Source organism: Anabrus simplex, chromosome 1, assembly GCF_040414725.1.
Source record: "Anabrus simplex isolate iqAnaSimp1 chromosome 1, ASM4041472v1, whole genome shotgun sequence".
NCBI lineage: Eukaryota > Metazoa > Arthropoda > Insecta > Orthoptera > Tettigoniidae > Anabrus > Anabrus simplex.
In genome coordinates, this window is record NC_090265.1 from 1555279994 (window position 1) to 1555294259 (window position 14266).

At 41.4% G+C, this 14266-nt stretch overlaps 1 protein-coding gene across 1 annotated transcript in view; it reads left to right on the forward strand.

Moving 5' to 3' along the window:
• The first annotated feature begins 2446 nt into the window (after positions 1 to 2446).
• The window catches only part of LOC136880403 (calcyphosin-like protein), a 289044-nt gene continuing 277224 nt past the window's right edge, over positions 2447 to 14266 (forward strand). The window contains exon 1 of the mRNA XM_068229187.1: positions 2447 to 2579. The gene's annotated coding sequence lies outside the window, so the exon portion shown is untranslated. The remainder of the gene's footprint in view (positions 2580 to 14266) is intronic.

Here is a 14266-nt window from a genome sequence, read left to right on the forward strand (position 1 = left end):
TATCTTATTTCGTTCCCTGTTGCTATTTCTTGACTGATGCATTATTTTTGCACCCGTCATGTCAGAGTGTGCCTGTATGTTATGAAAGGTGGTACTCACAGCGCCAGTCGTGCTGCAATAACACTTTCTGCGCCAATAGCAAACATCGTTACTCCTAATCGTGTCTCATTGTGGCACCGCCGTCGGATTTGCGGATCCAACAAGCCTCCCCGCTGAAGACTTAACAGGCATCTTATTTCGATCTTTCATTTCTTCTAATGTATGATGTTTTCATAGATATTACAGCAAATAGTAGGACTGAAACAAATGTAAATCGAATTCTGATCTCAACTCATCCTTCTTATAAACAGATGTTACTTAAATCCGCAGGGCAGCCAATTGCTGGAATTGCTGGATAACGACCGTCAAATATATGCTACAAACATCTTGAATAGCATGTGAAACATCTAAATATGTTACAGTTTTGTTGCGCTATACATCTACTACCTACCAATGTAGTGGCCTAGAATAACTAGAACACTAGCTGCCTCTGTGGATCAGTCGGCTTCCGGATCCCAAGATAGCGGGTTCAAACCCGGCAGAGGTGGTCGGATTTTTGAAGGGCGGAAAGAAGTCCATTCAACACATCATGTCATACGATGTCGGCATGTAAAAGATCTCTGATAACACATTTGGTTTTTACCCGGCAAAATTCATTAAAACTCAGCTATGTACAGATGCCCAAGAGAGATTCGCTTTACTCTGCCGTCTAGGAGGCCTAGAGTGAAATGGAACGTCGAAACTGACGAGCAGACAGCCAGATGATGTCAATTAAAATTTTTGCCCACGACAGCTGAGGCCATACGATTAGTAATGTATTATTATTATTATTATTATTATTATTATTATTATTATTATTATTATTATTATTATTATTACTAGAATACTTATTCATAGCTTTAGAATACTTAATACTTGATCAATGTTTGGTGTTGCAGTAAGAGGGTATTAACGTAATATTTCAAGAGTCCCAACTCCGCCAAGAGATACGGCAATTACTCTGATATTGCGTCGCTCATGAACTTCCTGCTGTTATCGTTATCTCCGCTAACTTCATTAATAGCGATCGCGTTGAGTGGCTCAGACCGCAGAGCTCTGTTTTTCTGAGTCCAAGTGGACGGGGCTGATCCCTGCTCAGCATAGGAAATATTCCGCACGTTAAATAACTCCTTCCTTTCTTTCTTTCTTTCTTTCTTTCTTTCTTTCTTTCTTTCTTAATCAGCTTACCCTACAGGGTTGGTTTTTCCCTCCGACTCAGCGAGGGATCCCACCTTTACCGCCTCAAAGGCAGTGTCCTGGAGCGTGAGACACTGGGTCGGGGATACAATTGGGGAGGATGATCAGTACCTCGCCCAGGCGGCCTCACCTGCTATGCTGAACAGGGGCCTTGCGGGGGGATGGGAAGATTGGAAGGGATAGACAAGGAAGAGGGAAGGAAGCGGCCGTGGCTTAAGTTAGGTTCCATCCCGGCATTTGCCTGGAGGAGGAGTGGAAAACCACGGAAAATCACTTCTAGGGTGGCTGAGGTGGGAATCGAACCCACCTCTACTCAGTTGGTCTCCCGAGACTGAGTGGACCCCGTTCCAGCCCTCGTACCACTTTTCAAATTTCGTGGCAGAACCGGGAATCGAACCCGGACCTCCGGGGGTGGCAGCTAATCACACTAACCACTACACCACAGAGGCGGACTAAATAACTCCTACGAGAGAAAATTTCCGGCCTTTCGGCGTCTGTGGAAAGTTAGTGGGAAGTAAAACTAATTTTACTATTCAAGGATAGGAACACTGATGGCGCATGTATTATGACCTTCACTAACTAAAATATATCCTCTCGGAGAAAGGAACTCTGATGTATCGTCGCGATCGCAACTAACATATCTCCCTTCATAGAAATGAAGTGTGATGTAGCAGCCATAGGTAACTTAAAAGTTTGACTCGCCCCGGATGTAAGCACCGGATACATTTTTTTTGTTCTATGAGAGGTAGGAGGTTCAGTGATCTTGAACACCAAATTACTCAAAGCGATGTCACTCCCTTCAAAGTAGCTGAATTATAGTATAATCTTGGAGGACGCAGCTACTTCAGAAGTGACTTCGGTACTGCTGCTCAACTAAAATTGTGAAAGAGTCTCACTTCTTAGTTGCAATGAAATTTTCCGCAACAGATAATCTCCTTCTATAAAACGTTAGACTGAAACTAAAGCAATCTGAATAATACATACAATGAAATATGTCAAATATTTCGTTTGGAGCTGCAATACATCTAAAAGATCTCAGAAGTGAAGTTTTTAACATGATTGTTATAAAAAGCAAGCGAGGTTATGGTAATTCATCAATGATATCATTTAGGTTTCGCTGGCCGCTCGCGATTGGTGGAGGCATGTGCAGCCAATAAGGGGCTGTGTTTGGCGGTTGTTATGACTACGCCGCGTGTCGCCCGCACATTGCTGCATTGTCGTCCGTTCCGAGTTCTGTACTGTGCCTTGCCCTAACTCAGTGGTTTCTTCGTTTCTAGCTGGACCGCACGGAGCCGCTGCAACAGGTAAGGAACAAACTTTGCTAAGAGGTTGAACTTTTTATTATTTACCTTACAAGTAGAACTGTACACGGCGCACGAACTAGAAAAAAAGTTAGTGTAGCAGGTATTAAAAAGACTAGGTATGGGATTAAATAGGACAGTTAACATTTTGTCAGACTGTTGATCCCTCGAATTCATCTAAATGACGGCCTAAACAAAAAGGCATTTGCTACATAAACTTTCTCTGATTTTATTCGGTATTTTTTTATCACTTTTTACAATCATCGTCATTTAGTTCAAGTTTAAAATGACATGCATTTGCTTCCATTGAAAGAACTAAACGGATTGATAATATGCCAGCATTATTGCTACTTTTAGGGAAAAACACCGGATTCACCATCGTCCCTTAACATTACACATGAGGGTGAGGTATGATCCCTACCCCCACCCCTCCCACCAAAAATAAAGAACGAGGTTATCTGCCAAATGACGGGAAGGACTACGAAAATCGGGAGATTTCAAAGAATCCTGCTAATAAACTCTAAACACTCGTAAATTCATTTTTCTATTACTATGCTAAAATATTAAAATTGAAGTTACTGCAAATAATAAAAGAATTCCCACACAGTACTGAATGTTTACTTTCGAATTAATTGGAATAGCACGAACAACATTTGATATTTAAAAAACTTTTCTCACTAATACCAAATAGTAAGCTAACATAAATTCAGATATAATTATATTTTTATCCCAAGCCACTGTCATTAAGTAACTATGTAATCAACCATAACTTCCTACCTTCAATAATACTCCAGCCAAAATTAACGGCCCTGACTAGAGTTTCAATATCTACCTCAGATACGTGAAGCTTACAAATTTAATACCATTTAGGTTGGGGGAGAACAAGGGTTGACTCCAAATGATTAGTCTCTCGGTGGAATGTACACAAAGGGTGGCTCTAATCAATCTCTCACAAATTCAGACTTACTCCATTTCCAATGCACTATGTAGCCGACATCAGTATTATGAACGAAGTATGCAAACAGAAAGATCTAAACTGCACACTTCGTGTTGGAAAAAATTATTAGCTTAATTAAGTTTCCTTTATGATTTCAGAGTCAATTAAATGGGGAGGTACACATTTATGGATCAATTACTGCAATTTTTCAACTTTTTAAAATATAATATATTATTTTCTTTAATCAGACTAAAAAAGAAAAATACGGTCGCGAACAGATGATCACTGAATTTTCGTGATAACGTCATTAGGTGCAACTCGATTTCCCGTGAAATGAAAGACACTTTAGACAGCCAGTTCAATACAATTTTATTTACAACTGGCCGATGACAACTACAGTGAGAGACAAAACAGCATCGTAGTGGATAAAAGTCACGTCAATAAATAAATAAATAAATAAATAAATAAATAAATAAATAAATAAATAAATAAATAAATAAATAAATAAATAAATAAATAAATAAAAACCGATTAACTGATATTAATTTTACGACTCTCGGTGGAATGTACACAAAGGGTGGCTCTAATCAATCTCTCACAAATTCAGACTTACTCCATTTCCAATGCACTATGTAGCCGACATCAGTATTATGAACGAAGTATGCAAACAGAAAGATCTAAACTGCACACTTCGTGTTGGAAAAAATTATTAGCTTAATTAAGTTTCCTTTATTTTGAGAACTTATTTGGATGGTCGCAGGTGTCTAATTACAGCCCGAGCATATTGGTTCCATATATTTCGTAATTTTCACCGAGCGGAGTGGCCGTGCGTGTTAACGAGTGCGGTTATGGAGCCAAGCTGTGCATTCGGGAGACGAGTGGGCTCAAACCCGACCGTCTGCTGTCCTGAGAATGGTCTTCTGTGGTTTCCTATTTTCACTTATAGACAAATAGCGGGATAGTTCGAATCCATAGGCAACAGTCTATTCCTTCCAACTCCTTACCCAGTTTGATTCATCATCATTCATTTCATCTTTATTAGCTCCTCAGCTGAGGATGGCGTCAGGAAGGGCATTCGGCCATAAAAACATGCCATATAAATTCATCCCCGGCCCCGTATCAGAAAACGGGTCTAAGATGTGGACAAACAAACATTTCGTAATTTCAAAATGTCGTACACCATGTAACGTTTGCCCTAGTTATCCTAAATCTACTGCAGTGGTACCGTTATGTCGGGCGTAAGGTTCTCTGTTCAATGATACACACCTCATTGGTCAGAATTTACATTCAGTGATGCAAAAGAAATTCGCACATTTTCGACCCCACATAACTTCGTCTCTAAGGATCGTAGGGTAACTGTTGTAGTACCATTACCTCGAGCTCAGGGATAACTTTATCATTTTACTCCCCACCGCCCCCATACACAATGGGGACGGAACTGATATATAGACGGACAAACCACCTATTTTTAAGAAAATGTTGCATATTTTCAGTGACCACGCCCATTGTTTCACAAAAGGCACTTGCACTCGTTACAGTGTCCTTATATTTGTAGCTTCTCTACGAACGAAGCGAGACCAGAATCTTTTTAACTGATCGGCACGTTCAATCCCTTTTGCGCTCTGAATGTACTGAGTGTGCGTAATCGAGCGCTCAAAGCACGAGGCCCCCTCGGGGAGAGGTTGGATCATTGTGGCACTTAGCTGAAGCCTTAAGATATCGGAGTATTGAATGTACCACTTACAGACACTGCCTATGTTAAAGAGTCTAATTTTCGTAACACCAACGTTCTGCGCATGCAGGTCAACACGTTAAAATAATTATCTTCACTGTTTCAAAAGACAGAGAGGAAGGCAGTGGCAAACTACCTCACTCCTCATATTGCCTGGTAAGCCCCTTTTTACCGCCACCTACGGCTTTTGTAGATTCCTTATAATCACATAACCTTTGGTGGTGCTATTTGGGAATCCAACCGGCCTTCGGGGTGATGACCTAACAAGTAGACTTCAAAATATAAGTTTGCGAATGCACATATATATCACCCGCTACGTCCCACTTTGTCATATGTTCGTTGCTCAATGTATGTAGCTTTCATTTTTCCACACAGTTTTAATGATAATACGATAATTATTGAACGTATATGAACAATGAGCTCTAGGTTCTTTACTTTGAAATTCACTTCGTTAATAATTTGGAAGACTGATTAGAAAGGTAACGATTAAGAGAAAATATTTTTCAAAGAATCTCTCTGGAGTATGTTGTCTTTAAATCATTTTAGTGAAAGTACATTGTGTGAACTGTGGTATATCGCAAACTTCATTGAGCTGCATACATTAATATGCAAATTACAGGTAATTACTAACTTTTACGAAATCTCCACATTACTTCACTAATGATAATGAATGCATATTTAACATACAACGTTTTGTTTAAATAACATTCTTAGTTGTTGAACTACAAAAACTTAATTTTACTATAGGCTACTTACGGTAGCGAAAGCTATCCACAGTACTTAGCCGAATGTGAAATCGAGCATCATTACATGTTTTATACAGCAGTTACATCATCCTCATTGTGGCACGACCTCAGCAGTCATTTTAACGACAAGGCTTGGGACCATATCCAACTCGTTTTAAGTTGTAACTGTTCAACAAGTACTGCATATTCCATTAAAGTCGTATACGCTATTATTTATGTAGAAATTGGGAAAATCTTTGTTCATAACTCCAATTACTGTCCGACTCGTTGGCTGAATGGTCAGCGTACTGGCCTTCGGTTCAGAGGGTCCCTGGTTCGATTCCCGGCCGGGTCGGGGATTTTAACCTTAATTGGTTAATTCCAGTGGCCCGTGGGCTGGGTGTTTGTGCTGTCCCCAACATCCCTGCAACTCACACACCACACATAACACTATCCTCCACCACAATAACACGCAGTTACCTACAAATGGCAGATGCCGCCCACCCTCATCGGAGGGTCTGCCTTACAAGGGCTGCACTCGGCTAGAAACAGCCACACGAAATTTAAATTTATTTACTCCAATTACTGTAGTTGACATATTGATACAAAGTGGATCGAATAATGTACGAGACGCTTGAAAAAAAACCTAGAATACCGAGCGAGTTGGCTGCTCGGTTCAGGTCACGCAGTTGTGAGTTTGCATTCGGGAGTTGGTAGTTGCCGACAACCCTGAAGATGATTTTCTATTTTCACACCAGGAAACTGCTAGGGATCTACTTTAATCAAGACCATGGCCGCTTTCTTACCAATGCTGTCGGTTTCCCATCCTTGAGTGACTGAAAACCTTAACAACTAGGAAGAAAACTTTCCTAAGAAATTACGGGCGCAACTCGTTCTCTATGTTTCAGTAAGTTATCAACCTTTTACAATCCTGCACGCTATAGCTTCTAAACGACTTCAAAAGCCTGACCTTCGTAAACCACAACGCATTCAAAAAATTGAGTTTTCATTCTGCATCATTGTGTTACAATTAGTAGTAGGATATTATGACATGGTAAGATTTATAAAATAAATTTTGTATTACTTCTGTGCCAGCTGTTAAAAATTAAAATACTATAACAGTCTACGTACAGTTATTACCGAAATCGATGACGTCGGAAATGATCATCTGATTGTGAGGGAGTCATTCATAACAGAGCATACCTTTAGATTTCTGAAAAATATCCCCCTCCCTCCCGCTCCCGATCGTTCACTCTGTCAGTAACAGGCTGTAACCATCACTCGTCCAACAAGTCTGAAGGAGAAACACAACACAGGATACAACTGTACAGCGGAAAATTTATTGAGATATATTTAGGATGCCATTACATATATGCGTTATAATATTCCTTACCTAATGCATCGCTAATATTAAAGAAAAGATTGAACATAAAACAAACATCGCTACATTTTACCAATGTATTTAGAGGAGTTAGCGTCGTATCTCTACAATATTAAAATTGCCAAATTTATGTTTATTTGTGAAACTAAAACTTTGAATTGTAGCGCTGCTTTTGGTATTTCTTGTAAGTTCACTGTACCAGAGTAAGCGATTCTTGTGATCTGAATAACTGAGTGGTTCTGTAAGTGTGTGCCGCCCGCACTGAAGATTTTGTCATTTGGCTACTAGGGCTTAGAAATGATAAGCCGATAACCTATGCGTAGATTTACATAAACCAGTTTGTACGGGGTAGTGTTAATACAGTTGTAATTTATGATCTTATTTTTCATATCAGCGAGGATCAATGGTAGAATTTGGACCCAAAGATCGCGGGTTCGAACCCGACAGTCGAATTTTTGAAGGGCGAAAGAAAGTCAATTCCACACTTTATGTCGTACAATGTTGGCATGTGAAATATTTCCGGTGACATATTTAGTGTTTACGCGATACAATGAATAGAAACTCAAGCTTAGGTCGCCCAAGAGAGATTCGGGTTACTCTGCCGTCTGATAGAACGTCGAAATTGACGCGAGGGCAGACTACATGGCATCAAATCAAAATGTTTGCACAGGGTAGCTGAGGTCATTCGCTTTATTATTATTATTATTATTATTATTATTATTATTATTATTATTATTATTATTATTATTATTATTATTATTATTATTATTATTATTATTGCGTTCCGGCCTTCTAAGGACCATGTTACAATTTCAATTCTTCCTCCTTAGTTGTTCTTTCTTTTTCTTCCAGTATTCTTTCATTGTTTCACTGTGCTTCTTTTTCCTGTCTTCAGTGCACTTTGTGCCTGTTTTCTTTTCCTTCCTCCCTTGGAATCCTTTCATTTGTAAGACTTTCTGCCTAAAAATCTTTCTTTCCAATAACTCTTCTTCTCGTATTATTATTATTATTATTATTATTATTATTATTATTATTATTATTATTATTACACTCGTTAAGGTCATCTATGGACCACGTCTACACAGTCCACCAGATCCTCTATCTCTCAAACTTAGTCCCTTTTTCTTTGCACTCCTTCCAGATGGTCATAAATCTTTGACTTCTCCCTTGTCGTTCTTCAACCGAGATGTTGCGTGACTTGACGAGTTTCTCCGGAGCGTCCCTCGTTCCCGCAATTTTCTTCCTAAAGGTTGTTCTTTCCTGTCTATCTCCCTCCTGGATCCCCACTTCTTCCAAGTCCTTGTGTACCTCTTTTGGCCATAAAGGTTGTGCCTTCCATTTTTCTTGTAGACTAAGTAACCTGTGTGCCAGTCTCTTGGGATTCATCCTCTCAATGTGCCCATAAAATGACAGTCTTCTTCTTCTTCTCATAGTAGCTGTTATCTTCTCAACTGTTTCGTAAAGTTCTCGACTCCTTCTCGATCGGGACATGGGTTGTGAATGTAGTGACTTTTTTGGACCTACGGTTTTATTATTATTGTTATTATTATTATTGATGAATATAAGATGGTCCCATGTGCAAGATTTTCCGCACTCGGCGTAGTGATTTCTATTTGTTACAGTCTGTGCGCCAAATTAGCGTTCTTGACTTCGGTAGATCATTTAAGGAATAACAGCTCTACGCGCACCATTTTCTGTCTCGTGGAACTCGTTGCTGCATAAAACTAAACTCAACATCGGAAAAGCAGTACATGTTGTTGTATCTAAACTAACACGAAGATATGAAATAATTAAGGATAAACAGGCTCATCCTTCTTATTAGGACAATGAAAATGAATACCAATTTACTACGAGTCTGCAATAATGAAACAAGAATATATATTATTATTTTCGAGATTAGGCTAGTAAAGTTTCCTCTGAGTGGAACCATCATCGTTCTCAACCATACATTGTTGGTGTTACTGCATTTGGAGTTATAGTTGGGCCCACGAGAGTTGAAGTCTGACATTTAGCGCCACCGGCGTAAAAAATTTGACTAACGCTGCTCGAAAATGGTCTGTTGCTATGGCAACGATAACAGAGATGCCACATTTAAGGAAGCTCTCGCCACGTGGGTTGGCTTGCTCTCAGTCGCTTTTGTGATATTATTCGGAGTAGTACTGTGTTAGCTGCGTTAGTTGCTGGTTTATGTAATAATTTAAGTGTTTGTTTCCGGAGTAGTATTTTCGTTGTTAGTTTATTTTTTGTAAGTTAATCAGTGGCTAGTTGTACAGTTCTATTCTCTATTTGACAAGTGTATTTGTTGAAATTATTGTCAGTTTAGTGAAAATGAAATCTCATATTTATCGGCAATGACGTGTTCTGTCTTAGATGCCGGAATCATTAGCACGAGCTTATGAACGGGTCACAGTTTATTGAATTGCATTAGGCCAACATAGTTCTTTAAATATTCAGCCTGTATGGAAGAGTGATATGCCGCAGATTGAGGTAACTATGACAAAGCAGCGTACTTCGTAGTTACTGCTTTCGCCGCTCAGATGTCAGACTTCAACTCTCGTGGGCCCAACTATAGCAACATTCTTGTGTAACAGTCATCTGTTCTTGTGTGTGCTTCTGGGATCGTACCAATGAATGTTACTGAAGTCATTTGGACTTCAGGTTCGAATTGCAACTGTGGGATTTTGAATACGGCAATAATATAGGATATTTTCTGAATCAAATGCAGGAGAGCTATTGAATACTCATTTAGGATAATCACCGTCGCCACTAATATTCAAATCCGAGATCTCCAAACAGTACAGCTTCAATGTGCGACTGCTATGCCGTGATTACCTGCGTATTTACTTTTATGAATGAGATAAAGCCGGTTTAGCAAACTGTAAACATATATTGTAACCTATAAGGATATACTGCAAGGTCCCTACACTGATATGTCGACATGTGATAACGGAAGTGATTGTTATTTTTAAGATCAGGCGTTCTTAACACAAATCACAGAATAAAAAGGAAGAGTTCTGCCAATCCCAACTATGAAGGTATTGGGTGAAGAGACGGAAGGGCCATGGAAGGTGGAGGAATTCTGGACCGGGCAAACCTATAACCAATAGGGTTCAAAGAGAACAACTTTGCATGGGAGGCCGGATAGAAAATATGAGAGAGAGGAGCCAGGTTCTAATTAGTCTTTTTTTGCTATTTGCTTTACGTCGCACCGACACAGATAGGTCTTATGGCGACGATGGGACAGGAAAGGCCTAGGAATGGGAAGGAAGTGGCCGTGGCCTTAATTAAGGAACAGCCCCAGCATTTGCCTCGTGTGAAAATGGGAAACCAGGGAAAACCATCTTCAGGGCTGCCGACAGTGGGATTCGAACCCATTATCTCCAGGATGCGAGCTCACAGCTGCGCGCCCCTAACCTCACGGCCAACTCGCCCGGTGTTCTACTTAGCAATTATTATTGTCGATTCAGCTGAGCTGCGTAATCGACGTACCACGCTCCTGTAGGAAATAACAGACCACCTTGTACCGATCAACCATACAAACCACAAATGTTGTTGCAAAATCTTATCTTTCTTTTTTTTAGTGTTGATGGGGGGTATTTTCGTAAGGAATGTTATAGTTGTAAAAACATTATATGTTTTATCCACTTGTTTACATGTTAATAAACAGTGAGTGCCTCTGAAATGCTTAATGTTCTTAGACGGATTTTGAATACTTAGAAACAAAAACATGTCCAATATGCATTATTCTCTTTCCATAAAACGACGCTGTACAGCCATGCATTGACGTTTGTCAAATGTATGGACAGAGTATTGTTGAAGAGTCAACGATCGGGAGTGGGAGGGAGGGGGAATATTTGCAGAAATCTAAAGGTATGCTCTGTTATGAATTACTCCCTCACGATAAGATGATTTTTTCCGACGTGTGTTGCAGCCATGGGCAACACTGACGTCACTTTGTGTAGGACGCTGCTGTTGGCAACACTCGCAGAGGGTGCTCTACGCAACGCACCTTGTTGCCCTAGTGCTGGTCCTGCAAAAGAAGTCGTGTCAAACCAGACCAACCTAAAAGGGGTCCGGCTTCATGGTTAAATGATTAGCATGCTGGACTTTGGTCCAGTGAGTCCCCGGTTTGATTCCCGGCAGAGTCGGATTAGTTAATTCCGATGGCTCGGGCGCTGAGAATGTGTGTTGTCTTAAGCATTAGAAATCATCCTAGGTAAGGCCACATCCTCACAGACGCGCAGGTCGCCCATACGGCGTCAAATTGAAAGACCTGCACCAAGCCTCTCCGGAGGCCACGTACTATCGCTGGTTTCTGGGGCATCATCTTCGTCCTGCACTGCGCACGAAACGGACCCGTTTCCAAACGCATCCGCCCATTGTCCTGCTCCTGCGAGGGAAGTGTAGGCACGGTGGAGGTGGGAAGTCCTGGAGCATCCACTCTATTCAGCATACATTAGTCTCTATGACTTCGATCTGTTCCCCAAAGTAAAAGACACTCCGAGGGAAGGGCTTCCAAACACGGGACGCCACACTTCAAGCGGTAGAACGCTCCTTCGCTGATATCAACAAAGGCGGTGTTGCTACTAGTATCCTGCGCCTTCCACACATCTGGCAACGGGAGCAACATTCAAAGTATTGTGGTTCTACAATAAATAGTTTCCTATATACTGTATGTATATGTTGCCACTATAATTTTTCCGGCCTTCATATGTATGTATGTATGTACTTGTTTGTTTTTCTGGTAATTTGTACCAATGTGATATCAGTAGTATAATAGGACAGTTCGGGCGCCACCACCACCACCGGGCTCCCAGAGGCCTCTTCCACCACCACCACAGCCAGAGGCCTCCCAGAGGTCTCCTCCACCTCCCGCGGGAAATTTGAATTGGTAAACAAAGCCACGTGCTTTTTGACAGCTGTCACCGACAATAACGCATCGCTAACCTCAGTACTGACATCTTGACGGGCCTAAACCTCAGTGGTACCAACTTAACCTCACAAGCGCGAGATTTGAATCGGTAAACAAAGCCACGTGTTTTTGACAGCCACGTGCTTTTTGACAGACAACAACGCATCGCTAACCTCAGTACTGCCATCTTGACGGGCCTAAACCTCAGTAGTACCAACTTAACCTAACTAGCGCGAGATAAACAAATCCACGTGTTTTTTGACAGCCACGTGCTTTTTTGACAGCTGTCATCCGCCATCTTTAAACTATAGAGCACCGTGCTGCCCTCTTTATCGCAGTAGCTATAAATTCGTCACCTGTCATCGGCAGTGCTGCCATCTTGGCGGGCCTAAACCTTAGTGCCACCAACTTAACCTCACTAGCGCGAGATAAACAAATCCACGTGCTTTTCTGACAGCTGTCATCCGTCATCTTCAATCTATAGAGCACAGTGCTGCCCTCTTTAGCTACTTACCTTTGAAATGTGGTGGCGGATAATTTGAAAAATGCTTTTTGACAGCAGCCATCTTTGAGCACCGAGCTGCCCTCTTTAGCTAGATACCTTTGAAATGTGGTGGCAGGCAATTCCACGTGACAGCAGCCATCTTTAATCAAGAGAGCACCGTGCTGCCCTCTTTGTGGTGGCGGGAAATTCCACGTGCTCTTGTTTGGAAACAAACTCACGTGCTTTTTCTGACAGCTGTCATCCACCATCTTGCATCACAAACCTCAGTGCTGTACTCTTTAGCTAGATACCTTTGAAATGTGGTGGCGGCAAATTCTACATTCTCTTGTTTGGAAACAAACCTCTGCGCTTTTTTGACAGCTATCATCCGCCATCTTTAATCCAGAGAGCACCGTGCTGCCCTCTTTAGCTACTTACCTTTGAAATGTGGTGGCGTAGAATTCTACGTGCTCTTGTTTGGAAACAAACCCATGTGCTTTTCTGACAGCTGTCATCCACCATCTTTAATCCATAGAGAATAGTGCTGCACTCTTTAGTTGAAATGTGGTGGCGGCAAATTCCACGTGCTCTTGTTTGGAAACAAATTCTACGTGCTCTTCAGCTGTCATCCACCATCTTTAATCAAGAGAGCACCGTGCTGCCCTCTTTGTGGTGGCGGATAATTTGAAAAATTCTTTTTTGACAAGCAGCCATCTTTAATCCAGAGAGAACAGTGCTGCCCTCTTTAGCTACTTACCTTTGAGGCGGTTAATTTGAAAAATTCTATTTAACAAGCTGCCATCTTTAATGAAAAGAGCATCGTGCTGCTATCTTGCGGGTAATTTTTACGTCACAGCTGTCATCCACCATCTTGCATTGCTAACCTTAGTGCTGCCCTCTTTAGCTACTTACTGCGCACGAAACGGACCCGTTTCCAAACGCATCCGCTCATTGTCCTGCTCCTGCGAGGGAAGTGTAGGCACGGTGGAGGTGGGAAGTCCTGGAGCATCCACTCTATTCAGCATACATTAGTCTCTATGACTTCGATCTGTTCCCCAAAGTAAAAGACACTCCGAGGGAAGGGCTTCCAAACACGGGACGCCACACTTCAAGCGGTAGAACGCTCCTTCGCTGATATCAACAAAGGCGGTGTTGCTACTAGTATCCTGCGCCTTCCACACATCTGGCAACGGGAGCAACATTCAAAGTATTGTGGTTCTGCAATAAATAGTTTCCTATATACTGTATGTATATGTTGCCACTATAATTTTTCCAGCCTTCATATGTATGTATGCATGTACGTATGTATGTACTTGTTTGTTTTTCTGGTAATTTGTACCAATGTGATATCAGTAGTATAGCATTCAACTGGGCGGTGTTCTGACTCACAGTAGCCCGTCGAGCGCCCAGTATGGTTCTGCGGAGGCGACGTGATGTCCTTTCGTTAAACACCTGTAGTCTTCCCGTACGGCGGTTTACACGGGTGATAGCATTCTCTCTGCGATATTGAAGATCCATC